The sequence below is a fragment of the Canis lupus genome, chromosome 29 (assembly GCF_003254725.2).
Source record: "Canis lupus dingo isolate Sandy chromosome 29, ASM325472v2, whole genome shotgun sequence".
NCBI classification, from domain to species: Eukaryota; Metazoa; Chordata; class Mammalia; order Carnivora; family Canidae; genus Canis; species Canis lupus.
The window spans coordinates 23,166,400-23,190,481 of record NC_064271.1 but is presented as its reverse complement, the minus strand read 5'-3'; the positions used below and the strand labels follow the sequence as shown (position 1 = coordinate 23,190,481).

Genomic DNA, 24,082 nt, shown 5'->3' with positions numbered 1-24,082 from the left:
TATTGTATACACTTTGAGGGTAGGATCCATGTCTAATTTTTTCTTTATAGTTCTTAAAATACATATTAAAGTATTTTGTTCATAGTAGATGCAACACATGTAGTCATTAATTAGACATATTACACATGAAAAATTTCACCTACATAAACATGTAAGAATATACACTGATGTTAATTTTAAACTTCAAATATAAAGTAAAAGTTTGATATTAACTACATAGGATGAATTAATAGGTCTATGATTTAAACCAAATGAATTATGATAATACATTAGGAATCTTGCTAATTGATAAAACTAAAACTGTGTTATCCTGTCTGACTAGAAAAACGCTAAAACCTACTTGAATAATTTAATAAATATCAAACTTTGCAACAAAGATTATGTAAAAACTGAGACACAAAGTCAAAACATACAAAATATACTGAAGAACTCTTAAAGAATGGGTATTTTCTATTTTCTTGTATTATTTATAAAGCAACGATACCTAAATAATTACATAAATTATGTATTTCCTGAAAATTTCAACAATTAAGATGCCTAATAACCTTGGTGGAGGGGGTCTATAATTTTACTGAAAATTTCAAATCAAATTCAACCAAATTTTAGACAGTCAACTTAAGTAGAAAAAAAAATTTCAGGAATAGGTTACTATGGGTATAAAAGTTAACCTATTCTCCTGCTTCTCCTTTTATTCTGTCCTTCCTATGATCAAATTATTTTTTCCAATTTGTATTGTTTGCTGAGGTCAAAGTCAAAATCTTACCATAGTCAAATCAATTTTTACTTCCTCATTTTGAACCCTGTGATAACATGGAGTTAGACTGATGCCACTATTTAAAATGAAAAATAATTTTCCACCATAACAAGCATTAATGCTTTGTTCAGAATAGGAAACAAAGCTTACAAAGAAACAAATACTTTCATCCAAAAGGAATATTGGTTTGGCCAATTATTAAAACATTTTGAACTTCTACAGGTTGCTATTGAGCCCCACGATACTGCCTTGTCAGGATAGGATTCAGTTCCAAAGTCATGTTCCCAGTGCAGTTAGGACTTAAAGCGGGAGCATCTCAGAAGAGATTTATAATGTTTTAAATATCTTTCTGAAAAAATCTCACATATTTGGAAATGACAAAAAAAATGTGTTGACATTTCAACAATTTAGTATATATTTGGGAACCCAAATTTTTGGTTTGAATTTATCTGCTAAAATAATTTTATTTACAGTTTTGATGTGTTTGTTATATTTCTCTCCCTCTTTTGAGTTTCACTGCCCTTGAAATTCAGTGGCCTTATTTTTTAATTTTTTCCAGTAGGTCTATCTCTACATTTTTTAGGAACTTCCATACTATTTTGCATAGTGCCTGCATCAGTTTCCATTCCCACAAACAGTGTACAAAGGTTTTCTGTTCACATCCTCATCAGCATTTGTTACTACTTGGTTTTTTTAGCAGAGTTATTCTAACAGGTGTATTATCTCATTGTAGTTTTGACTAGCATTTCCCTAATTAGAGACGTTGAGCACCTTGTACTGTACCTGTTGACCATTTGTATGTCTTTGGAAAAGTGTCCACTCAGGTCCTCGGCCTGTTTTTAAACTAGATTATTTTTGCTAATGAGTTTTAAGGATTAAATACATAAAGAACCCATATCAGAATGTGGTTTGCTAATATTTTCTCCCATCACATAAATTGCCTTTTCACTTTGTTGGTAATTTCTTTTGCTATGCAAACACTTTTTAATTTGATATGATATCACTTATGTAATTTTGATTTTTTTGTTGTGCTTTAAGTATCATAGCCAAAAAATCATCGCCAAGACCCATGCCAGGAAGTGTTTTCTTAGAGGAGTTTTGTAGTTTCAAGTCTTACATTTAAGTCTTAATCCATTTTGAGTTACTTTTTGTGAGTAATGTAATATGAGAGTCCAGTTACTCTTTTATATGTGCATATTCAGTTATCCCAGCACCACTTATTGAAGAGATTGTCTTCTCTTCATTGAGTATTATTGATTATCTTGACAAATCCTGTCATCTGTGATTAGAAAAAAAATTTCCTTTATCTTTTCCAATTCAAATGTCTTTTATATTTCTTGCCTAGTTACTCTGGCAGGACTTTGAGTATGTTGCATAGCAGTGGAGAGAATGGGCACCCTTGTCTTGTTTGTGATCTTGGAGAAAAGGCTTTCAACCTTTAACCATTGAGAGTGATGTTAGCTATGGAGTTGTCATATATGGCTTTTATTATATGGAAGTACATTCCTTCTATACCCAATTTGTTATGATGAATGGATGTTGAATTTTGTCAAGTATCTTTTCTGCATCCACTGAGATTATCATATGATTTTCATCTTTCTTCTATTACTGTGGTTTATCACATTTACTATATATTGAACCAACCTTGCATCCCAGAATGAAACCACTTAATATTGGTATATAATTTTTTTAATGTGCTACTGAATTTGGTTTTCTAGTACTTTAAAAATTTATACATCTATATTCATATGGAATATTGGCCTATAGTTTTCTTTTCTTGTTGTGTCCTTGTTTGGCTTTGGTATCAGGGTAATGCTATCTTTGCAAAATAAGTTTGGAAGCATCCCCTCCCATCTCTTCAATTTTTAAAAAATTTGAGCAGGAATGGCATCAGTTCCTCTGTAAATGTTTGCTAGAATTCACCAGTGAAATTATCTAGTCCTTAGCTTTTTTGTTGTTGAGATTTTTGGTTGATTTGATCTCTTTAACATCAGTCTGTGCAGATTTTCTATTTTTTCCTAATTCAGTCTTGGCAGGCTGTATGTTTTTAGGAATTTATCCATCTCTTTTAGGTTGTGTCTAGTTTGTTGGCATATAATTATTTATGATAATCTCATGATTCTTTGTGTGGTACGAGTTGTAGTGTCTCCCCTTTCAGTTATAACTTAATTGATTTGGGTCCTTTCCCTTTTTTCTTTGTTAGTCCAACTAAAGATTTATCAATTTTTTCTTCAAAGAACCAACTCTTAGTTTTATTAATCTTTTTTATTGTTTTCTGGTTCTTTATTTCAATTCTGTTCTGATACTTATTATTTCCTTCCTCTGCTAACTTTGGGCTTAGTTTGTTCTTATTTTCCTAGTTCTTTGGGTGTAAAATGAGACTGAGATCTTTCTTAATCTAAAAATTAATGTACTTAAGCACTGGGTGTTATTCTGTATGTTGGCAAATTGAACACCAATACAAAATAAATTTATTATTAAAAAAATTAACGTACTTATTTAGAGCTATAAACTTCCCTCTTAGAACTGCTTCTCCCATAGAGTTTGATGTTTTATTTATATTTTCTTTTGCCTCAAGATACTTTTTCATTTTAGTTTCTTCTTTGATCCATTGGTTTTTCGGGAGAGTGTTAATTTCCAAATTTGTGAATTTTCTAGCTTTCCTTCTATTGATTTTTAATTTCATACCATATGGTCAAGAAATATACTTGGTATGACTTCAATCTTCTTAAATTTGCTAGGACTTGTTTTGTAGCCTAACGTATAATCTATGCTAGAAAATGTTTCATGCCGTTATGAGGAGCATATGTATTCTGCTATTGTTATATGAAATGTTTTGTACAAGTCTGTTAGGTCTTTTTGGTCTATAATGCCATTAAAATCTGTATTCTTAATGACTCTATCTGGATAATATGTCCATTGCTAAGAGGGGAATATTAAAGTTCCCAACTATTATTGTATTGCTGTTTATGTGTTCTTTTGTTTCTGTTGACATTTTATATGTTAAGTTGCTCTAATGTTTAGTGTATACATATTTATAACTATAGCTTCTAGATGGATTGACCCTTTTATCATTATATAATGACCTCTTTAGTTTCATTTGGTTCATGCATTATTTTGCTTAGTTGCTGTATTCTTACACTAATTACTTTAAGAGTATTTTTCTGAATTCTTTGATAGTACATAGATCTCTATAACTTTACAGTCAGTTATTGGAACTTTATAAATTATATTTGGTAATGTCATGTTTAACTGATCTTTTGTGGTCCATGGTTTCTCATGTTGGTATCTGTATATTTGAGTAAGTGGTATCCTCTCTTGGGCTTTCAGGTTCACTTTAGCAGAGACGTACCATCTTCACCAGGCAGCTCAGCTTGGGGTTCTTAATGAGTCAACTGGTTGTATCCTTGGATGGATGGATGCACTTGTTATCAGGATCTATTTTAGGGCAAGGCCACTGCCCAAGCCCTGAGATGGGGGATGGTGAGTTACTGCTGGCTGGAAATAGTTAGATAGGACTGCTGGCTTGATTCCTGAGCATGGCTGTATTCTCTGGCCAGGTTTCTCACTGAGGTGAGACTACTAGATATACTCAGTGGTAAGTGGGGCTATGAGTTAGCTTAACTGACCAGGCAGGATAGCAGAATGGGCTGAACCCAAATCAGACAGAACCACACATGAGTCCCCTGACCAGCTGAGGTCACCTGCTTTGCTTGGAAGACAGGTAGAGCCACTGGCTAGGCTCTTGCTCACATGCCACTATAAGCAGGACTATAAGTAATCATAGTAATACTCCTTCAAGTGAACCCTACTATCACCAAACCTAAATTTATTAGCATTTTAAAACCATCAAATTTTGGCTTTTTATTAATTTATAATTTATTCCATATTTGTAATTATTCCATAATTTATTCCTATATTAAGTTATCCAAACCTACTTTCAATCCTGTCCCTACTTTTGAAGTTTTCTTTTTCATATCTAAATTCTAAATTATCTTCAATATTTCACTATGGGAGTTGGTTCACAGAATAACACAGCTTCTGTTTTATTCAGGCATGGGAGGTTTTGAGGGGCTGAAGCAGGCATTTTCTATTATGTACACAGATAATTAAATCCAATCTAAAGGAGGAGAGAAAATTAAGGCACAGAAGCAGAGAGAAGCAATGAAAAATAATCATGTCACACAGAGAAAGTAATTTTGATTTTTGACACCCTCTAGTTCCTAATTCCAATCCGTTGTGAGATTGAAATGATCTTTCTTGAGTTTGAGCCAGCTCTCTTGATATATCTCTGCCTTACCCCTCAATTAAGAAATTTTTTAAAAATAATAAAATAAATTAATTTTAAAAAATTTTGTTAATCTAAATGATTTCTTTGATTTACAAATAAAGTTCAATGTGACAAATATATATAATATGGCAAATACATAATATATAATCATATAATATGGAAAAATATTCTAAAATTAATTTGAAAATAACAGTAGAAATTGTTCTTTATAAAAAATATTAGAGAAACTGTAATTATCACTTAACAAAGTTCTCATTTTTGAAATGTACCTCTGTCCACCTTTATCTCCAAAAGGTTAACAACAAAAGAAGAGGAAATAAAATTTAAAGGACTTTAAATCCTAAGGGAGAACTTGATCTTACCAATTGAGAAAATGACACACTTTCTTCAATCTCTCCAATGATAATTTTGTTTTCAATGTGATGTTTAAGGAAAGGAAGTAATTTAGTCATAAGTAACCAAAGTCCCAGTTAGATGAAAACTGGGCACATGACAAAGTGCCCCAATCAAGTGTAAAAAAAACAAAACCAAACAACAACAACAAAAAGAACATAAGAAAGAACCAAAAAGAATGACTTAGAGAACAACCAGTAATAGAATGGAAGAATAAGTAGTGGATACATGGTCATGAAGAGGGGAATGGAGAATTCTTGGAGAATTTTCAAAACTCAGGGGACAAATTAAAAATGAATATTTTTCTGGAAAAGGAGATCAGAAACACAGATGGTAGACAATATGGCCCTATTTCTTTGAGAAATGGACTGTGGTATAATATATAGAATCCCCTGAGACTTGGAAAAAATGATCAGAGTGGGAAATGCAATAATCCACACAGGAAGAGATTTTAAATAAAAATGTCTGCCGCATGTTAAATATATGATGCAATTGAACAAGATTCCATAGGTCATTTTTCACACGTCAAGTAAAGACCTTTTATTTGGACTGTTTTGTGGGAGCCACTATGAGCAGCTGAGCAAGGAGGAGAAAATATTCATTATGGTAGTTTAAATTTATTTTTGATAACTTGAGTATTTTTTAAATTCATAATTCATGTTTTCCTTACATGCATAGTTGTGAATAAGTGAATGTCTTGAAAAATCACTTTAATTTTTTTCCAAATCCACCTCTACTATCAAATATGACAAATGATGCCTTTTATACACCTAGCATCCTTGAGACCTTGCCCAAACTCTTTATTGCATCATGAAATCCAGTCCAAATCTTATGTTTTGCACTACTGGTTGCCATTTAGAATATATTCAGAAAAGGTAGGAATAAAAGTCCATATATTCTATGTGCTTTCATAAAGAATTCATATCCCTTGGTTTTATTGATATTTGACTTAAGATCATCACTCTATTAAGTATCTGATACAAATAAGTCAAGAGCAAAACAGTCTACATATGTAGTTTTATAGTTCTTCTAACAAGCCATGCTATTTCATCCTTATCACCTTTGTTTATATTGGCCTCTTCCTGAAAGAATATCTACTAACACCACCCTCCTATTTCCATCGATCTAGTAACACCTACTCAGATCACTTTTTGTGGAAATCCTTTCCTGACTCCTCCAACTAAATTGACTGCTTAAAACTTCTACTGTATCCTTTTTACACTATTTGTAATAGGTTGTATTTTTTTCTTTACATGTCTGTTTCCCATACACTGTGTAGGACCACAAATTCTTAGAAGGCAGATGTATTATTCATCTTTGTTTATTCCAAGCCTAATAATCCTAGCACAGTGCTTAATAAATGTTCTGTAAATGTTACTGGTAAACAAGGTATAAAACTTCATAGTTTATCAAGCACATCATCACATTTTTGATCTTTCTGTATCACAGGTACCTAGAGAAAATATCATTCATCTTGTTGACAGTTAAAGAAATGAAGGCTCAAAGTATCATCTGCTGTCCAAGTTCTCAGAGCTAATATGGAACAGATTTCACAAGTCTTACTGCACTGCTCTCACACAACAAATTGCTGCTTCTTGTTCTAAACTACCCCTCACTGGAGAGCTAAATACATTTTTTAAGTGTATTTCAAAAATTCAAATTGTTTTGGCACAGCTAGCTTTATATTATCTGCTACATATATTTGGATCTGGAAATACATTTTTTAACTATACATTTAAAGTAAGCCTTGCCAGATCCAGCTAGTCATATGAGCCTGAATTAATCTCAACATAGTATCACACATATCTCACAAGTGGGATCCAAATGAAAATGCCTAATGTAGTATGTTTTGACTTTTGAATTGTTTAGGATTTTCAACAGATGATTTAATGCTTTCTTGTTTCCACCCTAAGTTGAATTCCACATGTGGTATAAGAGGGAAGTCTTCTTAATATGGAGACCAGATCTAACAGACACATAGAAAACAAAAAAGTGGCTCATGTTCCAGAATCCAGAGTTTCAACCTTGACCAAACCAAAAACCTTGTCTTCAGTAATAGGAATTGGTGTTAGCAAGTGATGCTGGAGAAAAGAAATATCTCCACAAACAAATGCTATTTTATTATAGATGTGGAAGTAAAACTGTGCTTTAGTCAAACCTTTACCAATTGTGCTAGGTGCACAAATGAGAGGATCATTAGCAACAGTTCTTTGTGACTCTTCTCTTCTTGGAACCTGGTGTTAGTTTGCCCCAGCATTCTGAACTGAAATTAAAAGGTACATCTTGAATTTGTTGATTCAAGTTATTTACTTACTATAGATATGTAATAAATGAAAGTTCCCACCTAATATCCCCAAGCCATCAAAACTATTTAGTTATCCAAAATTCAAAGTGAAAAATTATTTTTAATTTTAAAATATATTATCTCAATAATCTTTGTTAAAATACAATTTATGTACAATTTTATGTTAGTTTTAGGAGTACAACAGATTGATTTGACAATTCTATACATCGCTCAATCCTCATCACAGTGTATAGTCACCATCTGTCACCATATATATGTTATTATAATACTGTTGACTATATACTCTATGCTATTTTTTCATTTATATCTTTTAACTGTGACTTATTTACTTTATAACTAGAAATTTACATTTCTTAATCCCTTGTCTCACCTATCTTCACCAACCTGCCTTCTAGCAACCACTTAAGGATCTGGGTTTTGTTCATTTGTTTCATTAGATTCTACATGTAAGTGAAATCATATGGTATTTGTCTTTCTCCATTTGACTTATTTCACTTATATTCTAAGTAAATGTCAAGATCTCAGTCTTTCATATGGACATTATATATATATATATACACACACACACACATATATAAGTGGATATAATGTATGTGTATGTGTGTATATATATATATGTATATGCATATACAATCTCTGCATTATCCATTCATCTATCAGTGTATACTTGGATTGCTTCCATACTTTGGCTATTGTAAATAATGCTTCAATAAGCATAAGGGTATCTTTATACCCTTATGCTTAAAGATAAGCATCTATCTTTTCGAACTAGAAAACAAGTGTTTTCTTTTCTTTGGGTAGATAACCAGTAGTGAAATTACTGGATCATTTCTATTTTTAACTTCCACAGTGGCTGCACCCATTTACATTCTCATCAACAGTGCAGAGGGTTCCTTTCATGCCATGTCCTCAACAACACTTGCTATTTCTTGTCTTTTTAATAATAGTCATTCTGACTGTTGTGATATCTCATTGTGGTTTTGACTTGCATTTCCCTGATGATTAGTGATGCTGAACATTTTTTTCTGTTGGCCATCTGTAGGTTGTCTTCAGAAAAAAAAAATATCTATTCAGGTCTCTGTACATTTTTTAATTGGATTGCTTGGTTTTTTTTTTTTTTTGAGTTGTATGAGTTCATGATACATTTTTAATATTAATCCCTTATCGGGTATATCAATATCCACCAATGCAAAGATCTTCTTTGATTCACTAGGTTGCCATTCATTTTGTTAATGGATTATTTTGCTGTGCAAAAGTTTTTATCTTTGTGTAGTTACAATAGTTATGTTTGCTTTTGTTTCCCTTGTCTCAGGAGACATACCATAAATACATTGCAGAGACAAGTGTCTAAGAGATTACTGCCTACATTTTCTTTTAGAAGTTTTATGATTTCAGGTCTCATATTTAGGTCTTTATTACATTTTGACTTTTGTGCATGATGTAAGAAAGTAGCTCAGTTTCATTTTTTTTTTTTTTTGTATGTAGCTGTCCACTTTTCCCAATGCCATTTATTGAGTACATGGTCTTTTCCCCATTGTATATTCTTGCCTCCTTCGTCATAGTTCAATTGCCAACTAGGTATCATTTTATTTCTGGGCTCACTCTTCCATTCCATCAAACTACATGTCTATTTTTGTGCCAGCTTTTATTACTATAGATTTGTAATGTATCTTAAAATCTGGAATTATGATACCTCCAGGTTTGTTGTTCTTTCACAAATTTGCTTAGGCTATTTAAAGTCTTTGGTGGTTCCATACAAGTCTAAAATTTGAAAATGCTAGATTCTTTGAAAAAGTGCCATTGGTATTTGGTAGGAATTGCATTGAATCTGTAGATTACTTTCAGTAATATGGAAATTTTAATGATATTAATTCTTTCAATATATGAGTACCATATATCATCTTTCCATTTGCTGATATCATTTTCAGTTTCATCAGTGTCTTATAGTTTTGAGAGAATAGGCCTTTTACCTCCTTGGTCAAATTTATTCCTAGGTATCATATCTTTTTTGGTGTAACTTAATGGAAATACTTAATTTCCCTTTATGCTATTTTATTATTAGTGTACAGAAATGCAACAGATTTCTGTATGTTTATTTTTATCCTGAAACTTTACTGACTTTATCAGTTCTAATAGTTGGGGGACAAAGGGATGGTTGATGGAGTCTTTGGGGTTTTCTATGTATATCCTGTCATCTGCAAATAGTGACAGTTCAACTTACCAATGTGGATGACTTTTATGTTTTCTTGCCTGACTGCTGTAGCTAGGTCTTCAAATACTATGTTGAATAAAAGTGGTGAGAGTGGACATCCTTGCCTTATTCATGATTTAGAGGAAAAGCTCTCAGTGTTTCACCACTGAGTATGATGTGAGCTCTAGGTTTTTCATATTTGGTCTTATTATGTTCTAACCCCATTTTGCTGAGAGTTTTTGTTGTCAACAGATGTCACATTTTGTCAAATGCTTTTTCTGCATCTATTGAGATGATCATATCATTTTTACTCTTCCTGTTGTTAATATGATATATCACATTGATTTGCAAATATTGCACCACCTTTGCATCCCTGGAATAAATCCTATTTGATTTATTGTGAATGATTTTTTTAATGTATTGTTGGATTTAGTTTGTTAATATTTGTTGAAAATTTTTGCATCTGTGTGCATCAGAGATGTTTACCTGTGTTGGGGGGGGTTGTTTTGTTTTTTTTTTTTGTTTTTTTAGTGTGTTAGCCTGTTTTCAATATCATGGTAAGGCTGTCCTTGTAGAATAAATTTGGAAGTTTTCCTTCTTCATGTATTCTCTGGAATAGTTTGAGGAGAATAGGTATTAACTCTTTAAATATTTGGTAGAATTCACCTGTGAAGCCATCTGGTTCTGAACTTTTGTTTATTGGAGGTTTTTTCATTACCAGTAATCTGTTCAAATTTTCTATTCCTTCCTTGACTCAATTTTAGATGATCATCTGCTTCTAAGAAGCATATCCATTTCTTCTATGATATTCAGTTTGTTGATATATAATTTTTCATAATATAATTTTTTATATTTCTCCATTGATTTCTCCATTTCTGACTTCAAGTCTTCTATTTCTTGATGAGTGGCTAAACCTGGCTAAAGGTTTATCAGTTGCGTTTTTTTCAAAGAACCAGCTCTTGGTTTCACTGGTCTTTTCTATTGTTTTTAAGTCTCCATTTCATATTTCCACTCTAATATTTCTTATTTCTTCCTCCTGCTGGGTTTGGGCTTGCTTATTCTTCTTCCCGTTCCTTTAGGTATAAGGTTAGGTTGTTTGAGATTTTTCTTCTTCAGGTAGGCTTATATTACTATAAACTTTCCTCTTAGAACTGCTTTTGCTGCATCCCAAAGATTTTAAATCATTAGATTTGAAATTTTTTTTGTGTCAATGTATTTTTTTATTTCATCTTGGATTTCTTTGGCACATTGGAGAATGCTTCGTATGCACTTAAAAAATATATGTATTCTGGTTTGGGATGGAATATTCAATATATACCTGTTAAGTCCATCTGGCCTAATGTGTCATTAAAAGCCACTATTTTCTTGTTGATTTTCTGTCTAGATTATCTTTCCATTGATGTAAGTGGGATATTAATGTCCCCTACTATTATTATATTAATGTCAATTTCTCCTTTATGTCTGTTAATATTTGCTTTATGTTTAGGTGCTCCTATGTTTGGTTCATAGATATTTACTGTTGTTATAACCTCTTATTGGATTGTTCCTTTTATCATTATGTATTGTCCTTCTTTGTCTCCTGCTACTCTTTGTTTTAAAGCCTATTTTTTAACATTTTTTTATTGGAGTTCAACATATAGCATATCACCCAGTGGTCATCCCACCAAGTGCCTCCCTCAGTGCCCATCACCCAGTCACCCCAACCCCCCACCCACATCCCTTTCCACTACCCCTTGTTCATTTCCCAGAGTTAGGTGTCTCTCATGTTTTGTCACCCTCACTGATATTTTCATCATTTTCTCTCCCTTTCCCTTTATTCCCTTTCATTAATTTTTATATTCCCCAAATGAATGAGACCATGTAATGTTTGTCCTTCTCTGATTGACTTATTTCACTCAGCATAATACCCTCCATTTTGTCTGATATAAATGTTGCTACCCTGGATTGTTTTGTTTGTTTGTTTGTTGCTTTTGTTTGCATGATACGTTTTTCTATCTCTTTCCTTTTTGTATGTATGTGTCTTTAGGTCTGAAATGAGTCTCTTCCAGCAATATTTAGATGGGTCATTTTTTTAATCTCTTCAGTCTCCCTATTTCTTTGGATTGTAGCATTTAGTTCACTTACATTTAAAGTGACTTTTGATAGGTATGTACTGCTATTTTGTTGTTTTCTAGTTGTTTTTGAAGTTCTTCTGTTACTTTCTTCTTGTTCTTTTCCCTTGTAGTTTTATGGTCTATGCTTGGATTCCTTTCTCCATTTTTTTTGTATGTGTGCATCATATATTTTTAATTTGTGGCTACCATTAGTTTCATATATAACATCTTATGTGTATAGCAGTCTATATTAAGTTAATGGCCACTTAAGTCCAAATACATCTAAAAGCACTACATTTTTACTCTCCCCTCCACATCTTATGTATGTCATATTTTATGTCATTTTATTTTATGTACCCCTTGGCTAATTTTTATAAATATATTTTACTACTTTTATATTTTAATCTATATACTGGCTTTGTAAGTGATTAATCTACTGATTTTACCATGTTTGCTTTTTATGAAAATTTTCCCTTTCTTAATTTTCTCAATTCTAGTTATGGCCTTTTCTTTCCACTTAAATAATTCCCTTTAATGTTTCTTTTAAGGCTGGTTCACTGGTAATGTACTCATTTAAATTTTGTTTGGAAAACCCTTTATCTCTCCTGCTATTCTGAATGATACTGTTTCTGGGTATAGTATTCTTGGTTGCAGGTTCTTTTCCTTTTAGTATTTGGAATATTTCACACTACTCTCTTTTGGCCTGTGCAGTTTCTGCTGAAATGTCAGTAGAGTGCTTTATGGGGTTTCTCTTGCACATCATTATTTTCTTTTTCTCCTTTTAAGATTCTCTCTTTTACCATTACTTTTTTTGCTATTTTAATTGTTATGTGTCTTGATGTGGTGCTCCTTGGGTTCATCTTGTTAGGGGCTCTCCATGCTTCCTGGATCTGGCTGTTTCCTTTCCAGATTGAGGAACTTCTCAGCTATTCTTCACATAAGTTTTCTGCCCCCGTTTCTCTCTTCTACTGCTGGGATCCCTATAATGCAAATGTTATTATGCTTGATGATGCTGCAGAATTCCCATAAGCTATCCTATGTTTTTTTTCTGTTCAGTTTGGTCACTTTCCATTACCCTGCTTTCCAGATCACTGATCTGTTCCAGTCTATTGTTGATTTTTAGTTTTCTAGTCTTGTGTTGATTTCCTCTAGTATGTTTTTGTAACTGAATTTTTCAGCCCTGACTAGTTCTTTTTTTTTTTTAAGATGTTATGTATTTATTCATGAGAGACACAGAGAGAGAGGCAGAGACACTGGCAGAGGGAGAAGCAGGCTCCACACAGGGAGCCTGACATGGGACTTGATCCCGAGACTCTAGGATCATGCCCCGGGCCAAAGGCAGGCACTAAACTACTCAGCCACCCAGAGATCCCCAGTTCTTTTTTATATTTTCTTTTTGTTGAAGTTCTCACTTGAGTTCACCCATGCCTTTTTCAAACTTAGTAAGTATTTTTTTTTCTTTCCTAGTAAGTATTTCTATGGCCATTACTTCAAATTCTTTATCAGGCAACTTGCCTATCTCCATTTCACTTAGTTCTTTTTTATTTTGTCTTGTTCTTTCATTTGGGAATTATTCTGTCTCCTCAATTGGTCTCTCTGTGTTGTTTCTTTGTACTAGGTAGGTCACCTATATCTTTTGGTCTTGAAAATGGGCCTCATACACAAGAAGTCCTTTGGGGCCCTATAGCACAATACCCCCTGGTCATCAGAACCAGGTGCTTCAGGTGTGTCCTCCTATGTGACTGAGCTGCAGTTGCCTTCAGCTTAGTTGGTTACAGTCACCTGCTTTACCTACTATGGGCACCTTGGGCAGAGTTTGCTCCTTGCCCTATTGAGAGGCCTGTCTGAAGCATCCATAGGCTCATTAGGTAGAGAGGCAGCAGTCAGCATAACTGTCTCTCAGGCGCACTGAAGGGCAAGACCAGCTCCCTACACAGCCAGCTAAGAGGTTTGGCTGTAGGAACTGTAGGGGTGCTGATGTGTGGCTATGTCTCCCCCATTGCCTGGACAGGAGTCACTTAGAATGGCATCAGTCTGGCTGGGAGCTGCTTGCCTGGTGTGTCTTGGCAAAAGCTGCTTTGGATAGATGCCTGCCAAGGTGGGCAGGTTCCATAGGGATGGTTCACAGGGGAATAGGGACAGTGCTGTGATGCTAGTAAGATAGATAACATTAACACTGGCTCTTGTAAACTTCAAATTTCTAGTTCTCTAGTCTGGCAGAAAGAAAGAAAAGAAAGGGTTCCTGCCATCTCTTGTGTTCCCAGGAAAATCCCAGCCTATAGCACCTGTCATAATATTAGTCAACAATCTCCCTCACATAAGCTACAGGTGGTTTTCAAACTGCTGCCTCTACGCTGTCTCAGATGAGTTAAAAGTCCAATAAAAAGTGTGTGCCTTAATTTAAGAAAATCCAATTCTAAAAAATGTCTATAGATAGGGAAGTATTCAAAATGAATGAATTAGAAGGCTTAATTCACTATGCAAATGAATTCTCTAAAGAACTGATGTTCAGGGATCCCTGGGTGGTGCAGTGGTTTAGCGCCTGCCTTTGGCTCAGGGCGTGATCCTGGAGACCCGGGATCGAATCCCACGTCGGGCTCCTGGTGCATGGATCCTGCTTCTCCCTCTGCCTATGTCTCTGCCTCTCTCTCTCTCTCTCTCTCTCTCTCTCTCTCTGTGTGTGTGTGTGTGTGACTATCGTAAATAAATAAAAATTTAAAAAAAAAACTGATGTTCAAACGACTATTCCTCTGATAGACATAAACATAAAGTTCCATTGACCTAGATTTCTTTTATATGGGAATATAATCATTGATTAACATAAAGTCCATAAAGGATATAGGCAAAGAAACGAGATTAATAGCAATGATACTCAGAAGGTATTATGAATTGCATGGACATGGATTGCTAATACAATTTTTGTTCCTGCAGCTTATTTGTCCTTGAGTGTGAAAGTATTTTAAAAACAAAATAAAACACTTAATCAAAAGATCTTACATTTGTAAGGGATCAAATGATAAAGGTCTAAAAGCAAAATAAGAAATGTTTGCACTTTTTAAAAATAAGTGGCACCCCAGGCCCAAGATCTTCATGAGAGAAACCAAAACCCACGCTAGGAGGCTTGGCCCTCAAAATAAAACAAAAACAAAGTAACAAACTTCCTAATCCACAAAAATTTAGTTTCTCAAAAAAAGTTTACTAAAGGGTTGAAATACACAGACTCTTTTGTTTCAGTTTGTTTATCTGCTACTCTCCTCCCTTCCTCCTCCTAGTCTCAGAAACTGTATTTCCAAACCAAGCTTAGACCATGTATTTTGTTTCTCCCTTCTTTGTATCTGCTTCTTTCCCTGCACCTCAAACTGATTACTGTTGAATCTCTGTGGACAACCTCCAAATTATTCCCAGGCCTGATCTATCTCCCAAGTTCAACATTTCCAATTATATATAGGACACTGAACATCACATGGAAAATTCCAAATGTCAAAAACAGAACATTGTATCCTTTTGTGATCCCTGGTTTGATCCCTGGTTGTTCTTAATGGTATTACTCATCTCCTAGCTCTCAAGGCTGAAAATTTTGGAAATATCATGCTCTTTCATCCTGACCATCTAACTGCTACCAAATGCTGTGATACTGATCCATTCTGTTCCCACAGTTGCTTTTGCACCCATTCTCCCTTTCCATGCCCACAGCACTACCTCTGGTGTTGGCCCTCATGCCCTATCATCTGGACAGTTGTGAGTCTCCTGTGTGCTTTGCTGCCTCCTATAATGCTCTCTCTTTGTGGCTTTCATATTAACCTTCCCACAACACAGTTCCATTTATAGACCTCTCCTAATGCTTTGTTTCTCGTTGCTTACTAAATGAGGTCCCAAATCCTTAACTAGATTAATCAGAGTCCTAACAGGAAGCAGGTGACACACTGAAATTAGACTACTGAGGAACGTTTAGAAAAATTATACCGGGATCCCTGGGTGGCGCAGCGGTTTGGCGCCTGCCTTTGGCCCAGGGCACGATCCTGGAGACCCGGCATCGAATCCCACATCGGGCTTCCGGTGCATGGAGCCTGCTTCTCTGTCTGCCTATGTCTCTGCCTCTCTCTCTCTCTCTCTCTCTCTCTCTCTCTCTCTCTGTGACTATAATAAATAAATAAAAATTAAAAAAAATAAAGAAAAATTATACCAAGTGTGGGCAGTGTGTTAGGAAACCAATTAAATGGAATATAGGACATTAAGGCATTAAGGCTAGTGGAAATGGAAAGCCTTACTATCCCTAATCCTGAAAAGGCAAGAGGAAGAAGAAACTACCAGAACCTAAAGTGGCAACATATGCAGAGGGCTGCCTTACAGGTGCTATGGCCTAGTGTAGCAAGACTCAATCTTCAGGGAAGAGACCTGGAGAATAAACCCCAGACCTTACTCCTAGTGCTTCATTATTGGCTGAATCCAAATAGAACCTGGTGACCAATGGAGAACAATCCAGGCAGGACAGTTGCCTGCAGTATAGAGATGAGAAGGTGGAAAATGGATCTACAATGGAAGGATAACCAGCACATTACCTTAATATTAAATGGCTTTCTAATTTAGCCTTACATAGTGGTTTGAATTTACCACAGATCCCTTTTAGATTTCCTTTAATCAAGGTAAGCCATTGTCCCCTGTAAACATTCAAAGAGAGATCTTTTCTGTGTGTCTGTGTGACTTTCCTTGTGTCCAAATAAAAATTAAATTTCATAGTCTTCTCCCATTACCAAAAACTTAGATGCCATTAAGTGTAAATGTCATCACCACTTATAGTTCTGTTTCCAAACTTATCATTCTAGTAGATTGTATTGATGTAAATTCTTCCATGCCCCCATATCTCTGTGGTGTACTTATAATCTCATACAGGACTAGACACACGACTAGCTGGCAACTAAAATAAGGCAGACGTGGTGGTATACCAGTGCCTAGGCCCCGAGAAATCTTGTGCACCTATTATCACCATGAGAAGGAGTTGCCTGGATTTTCCTGTTTGTACCAGAAAGAGAATGAGTTAACCATGGAGCAGAGCCAACATTTAGATATGGAATTGGACCAGTTGAACCAAAGATGCATGAGAGAGCTCAGCCAAAATCAGCTGGATCCTGTAGATGCATGAAAAATAATTGGTCATTTTTATATGCCATAGTTTTGAGATTGTTTACTAACCATCAAGGAATACAGTGACATGTTATAATCATCTTTCCTGCAGTCTCAGAGATATCTCTGCTCCTTCCCAGTGTTACCCATTTAGCTCTGTCCTCAATACCGTATATAACTACTCCTTTTCACAATATAACTCTAGAAAAAATATCACCTTTTTTTTCTCCTATTTTCTTTAACATTTCCCTCTCTGCTGGTTATTTGCCCTCTAACTGTAAACATACCAATCTAATCCACAAAAACTTAATTTTCTGCATTATGATAGGCAGAACTCTAAGATGAACCCTGATGACCATGCTTTCGTATAATCTATCGTATGAGTATGGGAGAGACCTGTGAATATAACAGAATATCATTCCTATAATTTGCTTATGTTATATGGCATACCCGACTTGAATAATGGGAGATTATTTTTTATGGGACTTACCTAAAAAGATGAGCTCTAAGAAGGGATGGTGCTCTTTCTTGTAGGGGGAAAAAGAAAGTTAAGTGAGTGAGTCACCACACCTTAGCAGACTTTAAGCCAAGGATGGGTGATAATCTGATGAGGCTGAAGAAAGACCTAGAGATAGTGGTTGAGACATAGACTTATTGGGGGAACTTACGTGCAGGGAGTCCAGGAGCCACAGACTGGATAAAGTATCTGCTGCTAGGATTTATGTGCACCAAACATTTAGCTTGCTTTTATAGTGTAGCCACTTAATATAGCAATTATCTGTAGCCTCTCCTTCCTTGCCTGGCCAGTGTTCTAAGAAGATCTAAGGCCTGCCATCTGGACACTCCTCGTTACAATGGAGATGCTCTGGGTGGTCACCCCCAGAGACTCTGACCTTGAATGCTGAACATGTTCCTCACATTCTGTGTGACAGCAATATATAGAGAATACAGAATCTCTACATTCTCAAGATAATATTAATAGGGATATTCAGGGCATGTTTCCACAAACTGGCCATACAGCATATACCAAGCGAGTGAGAGAAATCAAATGCATGAATTCTCCATTGTTGGGCTTTGAAGATGGAGGTGGCACATGGCAAGGAGTGTGAGTGACCTTTAGGAGTGGAGAGTGACTCTGTCTGATAGCAAGGAAAGAAGGATCTCAGTCCTACAACCACAAGTAATTGAATCCTGATGACAACCTGAATGAAATGTAGGTTCTTTCTCAGAGTATCCAGAAATAAATGCAGACCAGCCAACACCCTGATTGCACAACTGTGAGGAACAGAGGAGAGAACTCCATCAAGCTCTGCCTGGCATCCTGACCTACAGTGAGCTAATAAGTCACTATTGTTTTAAGCCTCAAAGTTTATAGGAAGTTGTTATGCCGCCATAGAAAACTAATACATTTCTCAACTTTATTTCTCATATGTGCTTCTTTAAGGCATAATAAAAAATACTAATACATTTATATATAGCACATACTATAGGCCAGGTACAATTCTAAGTGTTTTACATATAAAATAAAATATTTAATCCTCACAGCCTTTATTACTGTCATTTTCTAGATGTAAAACTTGAAGTACAAAAATGTTCATAACTTGCCCAAGGGCATAGCTACTAAATGGCAAAGCAGGAATTCAAACCTCAGCACTCTGTTTTTGAATTTATACAATAAAGCATTCTATGCCATTCCTCTGCTTCCCTAGTTAGTTTTTTTAAGATTTTATTTATTTATTCATGAGAGACACCGAGAGAGAGAGGCAGAGACACAAGCAGAGGGAGAAGCAGGCTCCATGCAGGGAGCCTGATGTGGGACTCGATCCCGGGTCTCCAGGATCACGCCCTGGGCTGAAGGCAGGTGCTAAACCAGTGAGCCACCCAGGCTGCCCTACTTCCCTAGGTATTATTTACACCTCTACCACTAGATTGTGGATTCTGCCCTCAAAACTCTACTGAACCTTCTCTGGCAGAAATACAGGGTCTTGCTAATTCTCAAGTCTAAATAATATTCCTCAGCCATCATCTTGTTTAAGCTCCCCACAGCATTTGACATTGTTTACCACTTTCTCCTTTCTCAAATTCTGTCTTCCTGCCTGTGGAAATGCTTTGTCTTTGTGACCTCTTCCCCAACCCGCCCTGCAAATGCTGCTGTTACTCATGATTGGTCCTCAGCCTTCTTACTGTACAGAATTTCCCTAGCTGGCTTCCACTTCTTTCCTGACTTTAGCTGACACCTCTGTGCCTGTGACATCCAACTAGTCTGCCCCTTTCTCCAGAATGCAGGTTGCATGTTTCCAACCAGCAACAAGACCAATATAATTTGATGTTCCCTCCCTCCCCCAAACAGAACACATCTAAGATACCCAAGATGAAAGTCCTTGTCATAAATCTCAAACATTATGCCCATCTGTCACTGTTTCCCAGCCTCCATCCTCTTGAACTTCTGGATTTCCTATTTTCATGCCTCCTACTTTTTTTTTCTCAGAACCTATTTTTCTCTTACCGCAAATGATAGCTGACTTTGAAGCTTCCACAAAGTAATTTTGCCAGGACATGTCTTCATCCTTCAGATCGTTTTGCAGATACCTAGAAAAGACTGTCAGATAAGTGAATTTCTTCAAAAATAACTATTGTTCTCCAGATTAGCTGTGCATTATGCAAATAAAGAATTCCAGCCTCTCTATAAAAATTCTGAAGAAAAATGATGCAAAGCCTTAATAAAGCAGAGATACATTAGGGGGGATGAATTTTGGTATGTATTCCTCAAATCAAACTTCAGTGATTTATCTGTGCCTTGCCTTATCCAATAGTCCAACAAGACTGAGCACTCCAGAGCTTGGATTTGTACTTCATATATACCCAGCTTCCAATAGCCATTTCTCTGTAAAATGTCCACATAAGAATACAGATATAAACTGGATATTACTGAGCCTTAAAAAAATAATGAAATTCTGCCATATGCAATAATGTGGACAGAACTAGAGAGTATTACGCTAAGTGAAATAAGTCAGAGAAAGACAAATAGCACATGATTTCACTCATATGTAAATTTAAAGAAACAAAATAAAACAAATGAACGGGGAAGGGGAAAAAAGAGGGAAGCAAACTATGAGAGACTCCTAGCTATAGAGAACAAACTGATGGTTGCTGAAGAGGACAAGTTGTCAGGAGGGTGGGAGAGGGGACAGCAAAGATAGGTTAAATGGGTGAGAGCATTTGTGATGAGCACTAGATCACTAAAATCTTTTTCTGAAACCAACATTATACTACATACTAACTGGAATTTCAATAAAAACTTGAAAAGATATAAGTAAAACAATAAAACCATAAGAAAACTAAAAATAATAGAAAAATAAACTCAACTTCTTAATCTTGTTGCCACTGCCATGAAGAAAGCTAAGCTGAGGTAAACCTAAAGTTCATCTCTATTGCCACCTGATAATAAAAGTTTGAAATAACTTTTTCCACTCATAGTTCCAGGAACATCTCTACCCTCTCTTCTCTTAGTCTGGTATGAAGCCTAGAAGCATATATCTACTTTTTACAAATTAAATTACTTGAGATATGGTTCAAATTATTCTCTCAGCACTCAGGTATGCCGCCGCTGTGATAAATGCAGTGAGGTAATTGCCTTTTCTTCTGGCCCTTGACCAATGCACACCCCCCACACCCCCCCCCTCCCCCCCCCCCCCCCCCCGCCCTGTGCTTACCTGTTTTACAAATAGAATAGAATGCACATTGTCCCAGTAATGGGGGCCTCTTGATGGCTTAGGGCCCTTGAGCTCTGGAAACACATCTTAAGTGAGTGCTGTGCCTCAAGCATGTAATCAAGTTGAAACCACTATTAGTGAAAAATAGTATTAAAAGTGCAGGGACTAAAAATCGGCAAACTATAGAAGTAAACCTGTGTGAGGCACATCAATTCTTTCAAAGCCTCATATGACTACTTGGTATATGACAATACTTTGCCTGGTAAATTAAATGTTGACCAATTGCTTTCAAAGGTAATAGATTCTAAACAACCACTGGAATCTAAGAAGTTTACAATTCCATAGGGAAGTGGGCCTGAGTAACTGTAGACTGAGGATGTTGATAAACCATCTGCCCTAAGCATGAAATTATGACATTTAACTTCTTTTTCCATATATCTACACAAACATCTTTTTCCAAGTATAGTGAAAAGGCAGTGGGGTGCAGAAAGCAACTAAAAGGCATGTCAGGGCCAAAATATAGTGATGAACTTTGCTGTAACTTAAGATTTAGAAAACAATATTATTTCTTTGTTGTAATTGAAAGGAGGTACTAGATTCTAGTCCTGTATCTATCATTTGTTAGCTCTGCTATCTTATTTGTAAAATATGCATCCTCTATTAAATTAGATAATAGTTCACAGACTTCCTAGGAGAAAATAAGGGCATGAAAGTGAGAACACTTGAATCCTCTGTGAAGTAAGTACAAGTGAATGACATTATTTTTTGTTACTCCAAAGGCAATATAATCTGTGTACCTGTCAAAAGCCAAGACTACAAAACCAATCACATAAGACCGAAATGGTCATGGCTATGCAAGTTTGTTTTTGCGTGTCAATGGAAAATGTTCCTAAAGTCAGATTTCCTTTCCGCTTCCTCAAAGTATAGCTGAATTGGATGGTAAGAGAGTAATTACTTTTCATGCTTTTGTTTTTTTTGCAATTTCATGCAATTACTTACATGCTTTAATTTTAAGTCGTAATATTACCTGAAGCCAGTTGTAATAATACCCTTCAGAGTGCAGATAAGAAAGCTTGGTTTCTGAGTTGATGTTGCCTGCACACCCTCATCAAACATCTAGTCCTGCCCCCATAAGAAATAGCTGCCTGCTTGCCACATAAACACTTCTGTCAATGGAAGGGACCAGAGTCAGGAGCTCCTTCCTGATTCACAGTACCCATCAGTCAGAAACCCCTGGCCCATTTGGAACTACTCTGATTCAAGCTCACTACTCTTCAGTGTCACCTTTAACTTGATTTTCAACTCTCCTGTGAAGTCATCTTCAATTGTACTTCAGATTCTTTCCCCTTCAGACGACTTGTCCAGCTCCACTGTGACCTCAGGATGCCTCCACAGTGTGTACCATTTGGCAACTGCCCTCCTTCCAGGTTCACAGTGGACTTTATGGTAAGCCTGAGCAAGTCGACCAAACTAAATGAACTGGGTGGCTAAGCGATGCTCATGGGTATCCCGAGAAGAGCCATCTTACTCAGCCGCACCTACCTCAACTTTTGCTTTCCTGTGTTTTTCCCAGGCCTTTGTATGCACTTGTTGTGTACACACTATTGCAGCCAAAGTACACAGGTGGTCACAGTGTTTCCCTCTGTTGACATGGGCTTTCTACAAGCTTAACCCCAAGGCCAGTGTGTATCTGCCAAGGCACTGTAAAGCCTCCAAGCTAAGGGTGAGGTCATAACTCTCTTCTGTTTCCCTTATGAGATAAACCACATCAAGCCTTTCCTAACCCGCCCTTTTGGCCCACACTTGTAAGTTACAGCCATGCGTCCTTTTGCCAGAGGTGTTGGTGTCAGATGCTGGCTCTGGGAGAGTGGATCCTGTAAACTTGCCTCATCAGTAGGCTTTGAGGAATTACCCCAGGGAGCTAGATATGTACTTGCTGCTAGCTTGTTTTTCACAATTATTGTCCTCCTGAGAACATCCAGGATTTCAGTCTCAGAGATAAGACGACTCTGTCTCTCACTGACATGTACTCTATATGGATAATTCCAGGGAAAGCTGAGGGCACTACAGATTCCCTACCCCTACTTGCCAGTCACCTGAGACAGTGCTTAGAAGTGATGATAAATGTCTGAAAATGTAAAGACCTCATCCTAGGAAAATGAAATCTGCTTTAATGACAAATAGCATCTTTTTTATGATTTGTATTATAAACTTATTTTTTGAACAATATAGTCTATTATAAATATTCTTCCTCACTGCCCAGCTTCACCATTGTTAAGTATTGCTGCTATCAGAATAGGGAGCCTCCCTATGCTTTGAATGAGTGCATGAATGTGATCTCTCCCAAATTCACCTGTGATCTGATGTACCAAGTTTGTTAGCAGAGTCCCTTACAGGCACTTATATACAAAATATAAACCTTGATGGCTTTTGTAGCTCCAAACTGACAGTCCACATTCTCCCACAGATTAAACGCTGCTTTAAAGGGTACTGCATGTTCAGAGATTTGTTATTTTTGGAAAGTAACTTAAAGAAGTCTGGATGTATTCCCTGCTTAATACACTGGCTTAGGGCAGAGCCTGTTAGTTTAGAGAGAGCCCTAGATAAATATTTAGGTTAGTTAATGTAGTATGAGAAAGCCTGCAATGTTCTCCAATTAATAAAAAAAAAAGGATGACAAGGGCTCCTTAATAAACCAGACTTAGATGAATTCCCTGATAAATGTAGAGATTCTAGAACTCCTATGCACAATAACTAATATTTCTTAAATACTTACCATGTAATTATCACTTTTCTACATGTTTTATATGCATTACATTTAATCCTCACACAAACTTCTTAAGGTAAAATAACAACTCTAATGGGTAGGTGCTTTCTTTTTTTTTTTTTTTTAATTTTTATTTATTTATGATAGTCACAGAGAGAGAGAGAGAGAGAGGGAGGGGCAGAGACACAGGCAGAGGGAGAAGCAGGCTCCATGCACCGGGAGCCTGATGTGGGATTCGATCCCGGGTCTCCAGGATCGCACCCTGGGCCAAAGGCAGGCGCCAAACCGCTGCGCCACCCAGGGATCCCAGGGTAGGTGCTTTCATTTCTCCATCTTACAGATGAGCAAATTGAGAGCAGGGTTAAGTCATATACCTGGCAAATGTAGAATTGGGGTTTAAATTAAGAGAGACTGAGTCCCAAGTCCACCCACTTAACCAAGCCATACCTCTGTT

General features: G+C 36.1%; 1 long non-coding RNA gene across 3 annotated transcripts; it reads right to left on the bottom strand.

The window, feature by feature from the left end:
• Nucleotides 1-7,533: 7,533 nt before the first annotated feature.
• On the bottom strand, nt 7,534-22,548 carry LOC112678407 (uncharacterized). 3 transcript variants are annotated; one of them, XR_007407175.1, is made up of 5 exons: nt 22,404-22,548; nt 20,862-20,992; nt 19,655-19,737; nt 17,639-17,675; nt 7,534-7,701 (listed from the first exon to the last, which is right to left on the bottom strand). It is a non-coding gene; the product is annotated as an uncharacterized LOC112678407 (long non-coding RNA). The 3 variants fall into 3 exon arrangements; XR_003147548.3 differs by lacking the exon at nt 17,639-17,675; XR_003147549.3 differs by lacking the exons at nt 7,534-7,701; nt 17,639-17,675 and adding an exon at nt 11,905-13,007.
• Between the last annotated feature and the right edge of the window lie 1,534 nt (nt 22,549-24,082).